This window comes from Olea europaea, unplaced genomic scaffold (assembly GCF_002742605.1).
Source record: "Olea europaea var. sylvestris unplaced genomic scaffold, O_europaea_v1 scaffold1679, whole genome shotgun sequence".
NCBI lineage: Eukaryota > Viridiplantae > Streptophyta > Magnoliopsida > Lamiales > Oleaceae > Olea > Olea europaea.
The window spans coordinates 97,982-105,967 of NW_019234465.1; the positions used below are offsets into that span (position 1 = coordinate 97,982).

General features: G+C 34.8%; 1 pseudogene; it reads left to right on the plus strand.

The window, feature by feature from the left end:
* The window catches only part of LOC111377559, a 52,176-nt pseudogene that overhangs the window by 26,780 nt on the left and 17,410 nt on the right, over nt 1–7,986 (plus strand).

Consider the following 7,986-nt stretch of genomic DNA (forward strand, 5'->3'; position numbering starts at 1 on the left):
AACCAACAATCAACTTTTGATTATTTACATCATGCAAATCAATTCCTAACAAACACAAAGTAGGCTCTGATACCACTGTTGGGTATCTACTTATACATGCACAGAGGAATTTAAAATAATTTTCGATTCCCACCAAGAATCGCCTTTGCGTTTAGATAGAAATTGTGATAAGATTGTACCTTTTCCAGATCTGCAATCTTTTTGCTTTTCTTTTCGTTCCATCAACCTTGATTTGCCACTATAGCTGTCCAATTGTCCAGCCTCCAACGGTGATCCACACAGAGAATATGATTGCAGCCTCTAGGGTTTTCTCTTGTGCCAGCAAGAATAATGAAAACCATATTGGACCTCAAACCCTAGTTATGTATTTATATAAACCCAAATAGGCTCGGCCCGGTCCGGTCCAATAATTAATTAATCCAATTAATTAATTTATCCAACGATTGTTAAATTAACCAATTGGCAATTTGCAATTTTCCAATTCTCTTTTGTGTGTGGCCCATTAGGTTCCCGACCACGATGCCTAACGACGTGAAATATTATTTTGATCTAATCAAAATTGATAAATTAAAACACCCTTTTAATTTATCGTCAATTCACATTCGCCGTCCCTGATTGACATCTAGCAATGTGTGAGGGCAATACATGTGACGGGAAATGTCACGTCGTACGACAAAACCAAATTCGTTCGTTTACCGTGAAACTATAATCTCTTCGTCAATATGATCCGATCAATTACGAGATATGGAGTTGTGTCAATCTCGATCATCAATCATATCTTTCACTCCACTATTAAGTCAATATAAATCGAAAACTCCTTTTCGACTTATGAGTACACATTGGCCAAGGATTTCATCATCGACTTAATTGAATGAAACGCAGATCATAATCTCCTACTATCTAAGAGTGACGAATCATTTATTGATCGATCACAACATTCATACGATTCTTGACATACCCGAACGATATCGTATTAGCGGCCCTTTTTAGAGCAACATCCAACACCGCCAAAGTATGACTGTCCTCATATAAGGTACTATGACGACCTCAAGTCAAAGGACCAATTCTACTACCGAACGTTAGAGATTAACCACTGATACTCAGATAGTTATCCATGTGGAATCTCTCGACGGGTCTCCAATGTTTTGTTCTATAACAAAAACATCCACGTGTTCATTTAAGTGTCACCACACTTTAACTTGTGAGATCAGTTACTTACTTCACAAGGAAGAAATGCCACACGTGATGGTCTATCAGTAATAACGATATCCGTATCTCGTTATTACTTACGACTACGGATGATTTAAGATTCAATCAGATGTAATTTGTATCTCACAATCACAATTCCTTGTGATTAACAAATTACGAAGATTTGAATCTACGGACTCTATTATTTATTTAATTGTCTATTAATTAAATAATAGATCTGTCATTTAATTGCATTAATTATATATAAAAGTATTTATGTCGAAAGTTGATTGGACCTAGGGCATAATACTTACATGTTTAAGGTGGTGGCAAATCATAAGGATCTTTTGCGAAGTGGTTATTCAGCCAGAGAAGAGGCTTGTGGGTGTTTAATCCTAGTTGGAAGGTGGCGGTGTTGATGCTGATCAATTGGGAAACAATCAGGGAAAAGAGGAAAACATTTTGAGTTAATGATAGTATATTTCCATTAAGGTTAGTTTGGGGAAATTAAGTTCAATGTTTGTGGAAATGGATTACATTTTGAAACTGCCCAAAATGGAAAAGAAAAAATTATTGCTTCTTCCTGCTCCACGAAAGGATGAACCATTTGTTTAAAAGTTTTTCATGGATGCTTGTTCTCTTTCTTACCTACAATATTGTTTCTTTAAAATGAAATTACGTTTCTCATTTCTTATCAATTAGAAGTATGAACCGTTTTTCTTTGTATTAAAAGTTGTTTTACTTTCTCAGGTAGTTTGAGGAAGCTTGATGAGCAGCCTGAGTGGTTAAGAGGGGGGAATCTTCGAGATTACCAACTTGAAGGCTTGAACTTTCTAGTTAATAGGTGCGAACTGGTTCTTGGGTTCTAGTTCAATACTCTGAATTGGTTCTTGGGTTCTAGTTCAATACTCTGAATTCATTCTAGATTTTGGTTTATAGGACTAAAAAGTTGTGCTGATCATTGCCCCTTTTGCAGTGCAGCTGGAGAAATGATACAAATGTAATATTAGCAGATGAAATGGGTCTTGGTAAAACCATTCAGTCAGTTTCGATGCTTGGTTTCCTGCTGGTACTTATTCTTCTTTATGTCGTCAACTGTGAAATTTTTCAGTTCTTCGATATTTATTCTGTTATTATCTTTCCACAGAATGCTCAGCAAATTCAAGGTCCTTTTCTTGTTGTTGCCCCATTATCCACTTTGTCAAATTGGGCAAAAGAATTCAAAAAGTGGTTACGGAACATGAATGTTATTATATATGTTGGAACTCGTGCAAGCCGTGAGGTAGGTAATTTTTTCGTTTAAGGTTTTTTCTTTTTTTAATGGAGAATGGGTTGACGTGTTATTGATTTTGATGTATCTAAAGACGGTGATTCTCCTTCCTTTTGTAGCTATTCTGCTAAGTCTTTTAATGTTAAGCTTAATCTTCATTTTTTGAATTCAGTTTCCTTTGGAAAATATTCGATCTCCTTTCCTCCTCCTCTTTCTTTTTCTAATAATCTATATCCAAACGCAGATCTGTCAGCCAGCAGTACGAATTTTATAATGATAAAAAAGCGGGCAGCAGTATTAAATTTGATACCCTGCTGACTACATACGAGGTACTGCTGAAGGACAAGACAGTTTTGTCGAAAATTAAGTGGAACTATCTTATGGTTGATGAAGCACACAGGTTAAAGAACAGCGAAGCCTCTCTTTATACAACATTATTGGTAATGTGAAATTTTCCTGAAGGTATTGATTTGGCTCATGTATTGGACTTATAAGTTGTTTAGTTTATGGATGATTACTTTGTTTCCACAGGAATTCAGCACAAAGAACAAATTGCTCATTACTGGAACTCCCTTGCAGAACAGTGTTGAAGAGCTGTGGTAACAAACTTATTTTTGTTATTAAGATATGCTGTTTAATGTTTAACCATCACTTGAAGTTGATTTTCCCTAGAGTAAATCACAAGCTAGTATTTTTTAGATTGATTTAAAATTTTTAGTGGAGTTTTCTTTGTCATTAAGCTGGAAAATGTTGTTAAGAGTCCTATTTTAATTTGTTAGAAAACTACTATTACATGTTATTTTTAGCAATTTTTGATGGCCCATCTGTTGAGATGCTTTCTCTACTCTTCCCTTTCTTTCTCCTACGACATTTCATTTGGGTTCTTTGCATATTAATGAACTGTAGTGGAAGTTTCCTATCTATATGTTTATGTTTGATGGGTATCTTTATCTATATGTGGCCTGCTGGTGGTTTATGTTAGTTTATCTCTAAAAATTTGCAGGGCTTTTCTTCAGTTTCTTGATCCTGACAAGTTCAAGAGTAAGGAAGACTTTGTTCGGAAGTACAAGAATCTTAGTATGTTCAATGAGATGGAGGTACAATTCTTTAGTTTGGGTTCTCATAGATTTGTTTTCAACTTGGATGGTAAAATTTGTGTTTTTTACTTTATAGCTTGCTAATCTTCATATGGAATTGAGACCTCACATTCTTCGAAGAGTCGTAAAAGATGTAGAGAAGTCATTGCCTCCTAGATTGAGCGTATCCTTAGGGTTGAGATGTCACCATTGCAGAAACAGTAAATGCTTTTCCAGGATTTAGATTGTTCATTTTTTCAATATTAACTAATTTTCACTTTCATAAATGAGATTTTGAAATGAAATTTAATCTGGTATTATAAGTGGATTCTGGAGCGCAACTTCCAGGATCTGAACAAAGGAGTCCGTGGGAATCAGGTTAGTATTTGACTGGATTTTATTAGGTGTGATAGCTGAAATGTATCACTTCAATACTGTAAAGAAGGGGACTGAATGGTACTGTTACTTAGTTACCCTCTGCTCATTGGTTTTTTTGTTTGAAACTTCTATCTAGTTTTCTCTTCCCTTTACATCCTTTCACTCTTCCCTTTCGTCTTTTCCTATCACCTGGATGAGAAAATTATTGATACTGCACCATGAATGGCATAGTGCTGTCAATTGCACTTGGCACATTTCCACTGGTTTGTTTATATTGCGGTTGCCTAATTATTAGATGGTTATTCATTCTCGTAAAGTGTACAGGCGATGAAACTTCTGACAATTATTGCAAAAACTATGCAGGTTTCTCTTTTAAATATTGTGGTGGAGTTGAAGAAATGTTGCAATCATCCACTTTTATTCGAAAGTGCAGACCATGGTTATGGTGGGGATGCAAACTTCCTGAGGAGCACTAAATTGGAGCGAATAATAGTAAGCAGTGGGGAGCTGGTCATACTTGATAAGCTGCTGGATAGATTGCACGAGACAAATCACCGCGTATTAATATTTTCTCAGGTAACGTTTTTCATTACCTGTGCACTATGCCTACTACTAGCTAGCTAGCTGCTATCAGGAAGTATCAGCATTTTGATGCACTTAATGTAACGCCCCAATTTTCTATATATTCCAGAACGTTACGAAATACTCATTTTTCTTTATTTTAAGTGCAGAACTATAAAAATAATTTTTTTTATTAAACAAATAACTGCAACATTTATAACTCTAAATTTAAAATATGAAAATTTTATATAAACATAACATAAACTCTCAACTAATTCAAATAATACGTTTGGAACAAAATTAAACTAATTGGCAAATTTAAAGAGGGTAAACTCATTTATTTTTCTTTTCATTTGATTCACTTAGCAGCCCGCATCATCGTCCTTTCACAATTCCAATCGACCCAAACTAACCTGTAAAAATTTGTAAGAGTGAGTATTCGAAAATACTCAGTAAGATATGTGCAGTTTCTATATACATGTATATAACAATAAAAATTATAATTCATACCATCTGATTTTATGGAGTATACCGGTGACCAAGCGACATACCCATTTTAGGTCTTCTTATAATCCCGTAAAATTTTATCTCTTAAAAAAAATATCTACTGACAATCCATACATTTTTTATTGGACAAACGCATAAGGAAACAAAAACAATTGCACTTAAGGTATCTTACATTGTTAAAAAAAATCTAAAGCACGTTCAAAATCTTTTCTCTGCTTTGAAAAATTCGTGATTAAAATATTCAATGTATGCAAACTTTATTTCCAATGCTACCTTCTCTCTCTCCCTTTCTCTCTCTCTTTCTTTCTTCTCTCTCTTCCTCTCTCTCTTTTTACCTACCGTATGTGTGAATTGGTGTGAGTAAAACTTTTCATGATGCCTATATGCATATAGTGTAGGCTAGAGTAAATAAACCAAAATTTGATTTGATAGGGCCAAATCTTGCAGCCAATGTCTACACACAATGTACTTTATTATTATTTTATTCAACTACAAGATATCCACTATTTCTATCCAACCGTATATGGGTGTATAATGAATTTTGTTGTAACTAGAATAGTAGAATAGTGAAAACATTTGTTATCCTAGGAATCTTTAAATCAAAACTAACAAATAATGATAAAAATCCTGCCTCACATGTTTTCGTTTTGGAGAGAAAAAAAATAAATTGATTTGTAATCTATATAAAATTACATTTATACCATTTTCTTTCAATTGGGTTTAACTTAATGTGTCCTTATCCAAAATAACTTTTTCTCAAATCAAAGACTTCTAATTAATTACGAGTTATCCAACGAGTACAATATTGATATATTTATAATAGCTCTATCAAAATCTAATTTATTTGACACAGATAAAATATGAATTTATATAATATACAAAATAAATAAATTTTTATCTATAAAATTTTTGGGTTGCTACAATCTACCCTCCTTAAGAGAATTTCGTCCTCGAAATTTACCTGCGTTAGGATCTTTTGTGGCCTGTCCTTGGGCTAAAGTAGAAACTCTGGCATTTCCTTTCCTTTCTGGCTCATTATTCTTCTTCGAAAGGTCCTCTTTGCAGTTTTTGAAAATATGCCCGATTTTATCGCATCTGTAGCACACATGCTTCCCATACAAACATTCACCCCTATGCATTTTCTTGCACTTTGGACAAGGTGGAATGACTTGTCCAAAACCTGGTCCAAAGTTAGCCTTCTTGTTCAGTCCTTCTCCTTTTTCTTTGTTGGACCCATTCCATTTCCTCTTTCCTGAAGACTCGGCCCCTGCTGGGGAGTTTGGTCAATTTCCAACCTATTTGAGATTGCTTGGGCAATCTGCAATACTCGGCTATAGGTGGTGAATTGGTGGGATGCTAGTATTCCACCAATCTTAGGACGCAATCCCAGTTCGAACCTCCTTGCTTTCTTTGCTTCAGTGTCCAATCGAATTTTCTCTCATAATCCTCAAGCTTCATTTTCCTTGTTTAAGTTGAAGGAACTCTGTCTCCTTTTGATCTCGCAGAGCTTGGGGAAAGCATTTTCCCATCACTTCGTCCTTAAATTGTGTCAACGTCAGAGCATGTTGTTGTGCTTCTGTTCTAGTGCGAGATGCTGACTCTCACCAATGGCCTGCAACGTCAACCAACATGAATTCTGCGCATAACACCTTTTGAGCATCGGTGCAAGATAGATGTTTGAAGATTCGCTCCATTTCTCTTATCCATTCTTCGACTGCTAGTGAGTCTGCCTTGCCATCGAAGGTTGGGGGTTTGTAGCGACGGAACTGTTCCACAATTAAGCTGATGTTGTTAGCGTTTGCACCATGGGGACCAGCCTGTGCTTGTTGCCTACCCAAGTCTTGTATCGTCCTTAGCAAATATCTGATGATCATAGCTTGATTTTGTTGTTGTCTCAACATTTTCTTAACACAAATAAAATTTTAATTAAGGAATATTTAATAAAACAACATAATATTATTAATAATCTTTGTAATAACGAAGAATTTTAAAAACATAAATTTTCGAATCCTTACATATAGTAATGTGCTCTTCAAAATCAACTAAACAATTAAACTTTTCCTAAGTAAATAAATAAAACTTAATCCTAAACTTGTGAGTCCTAAAAAAAATCTTCTTTTATGGCATCTCATCATCTGAAGTAATGCATGACTCTGACTCGGAATCTGCAATCAAATCATCGAAATTTTGTGGTTGGATTTCGTGCTCAGGATTTTCCAACTCTGGTTTGATATCTTCCTCTGGGTCCTCTTTCGGCTCCTCCTCTGGCTCTGGTTCGGGTTCGGGCGCTGGTGCTTGTTGTCTGTGATTCCATAAAATTATGATATCCTCACAATATCCTTTAAAATCAATCTTGTCCCAATCTTCTTCAAAATATAACTCATAATCTATATCCCTCACAAAGTAAGCCACGTCTCTCCATTGAGGTCGCATAGTGCTTATAAGGGGTATATCGAGAGCATTGTCCCCTCATTATATCCGAATGATCTTGCTCGTTCCCACTTAGAAAGGAAATCTTAAACATGTTCAACAAAAGTTTCGCTCCCGTCTTACTTCATAATTTATGTAGTTCTCAATGGCCATTTCAGCACGATGGAGGTAGGTTGGGTAATTCCTAGTCATCCTAATCATGTGACAATTACAATTTCAATTATGTTTAATCTTGCATTATCAGTATTTTTTTTTAGTGCATACACGATATTCTAGTAAAATGTAAAAATGACAAATATATTATGCAAGGTGAACATGCTTATACTTTTCATAACATGTAGAAATATGTCTCATAACCATGCTAGAAATTAAGAATGAAACGAATTCATTTCTTACTCGGGATCAACTGGAGAGTAGTTGAATGGTGAGCGCCACATACCAAGTGTTCTTATAGCATTATTTATTTAAAAAAAATTACATTATCCTTTAAACTCCCTATTTTCTTTTCCTTTCTTATTCTTATTCTTCTTCTTCTTCTTCTTCTTTTTTTTTTTTAAATAATTTGACTATAATTAT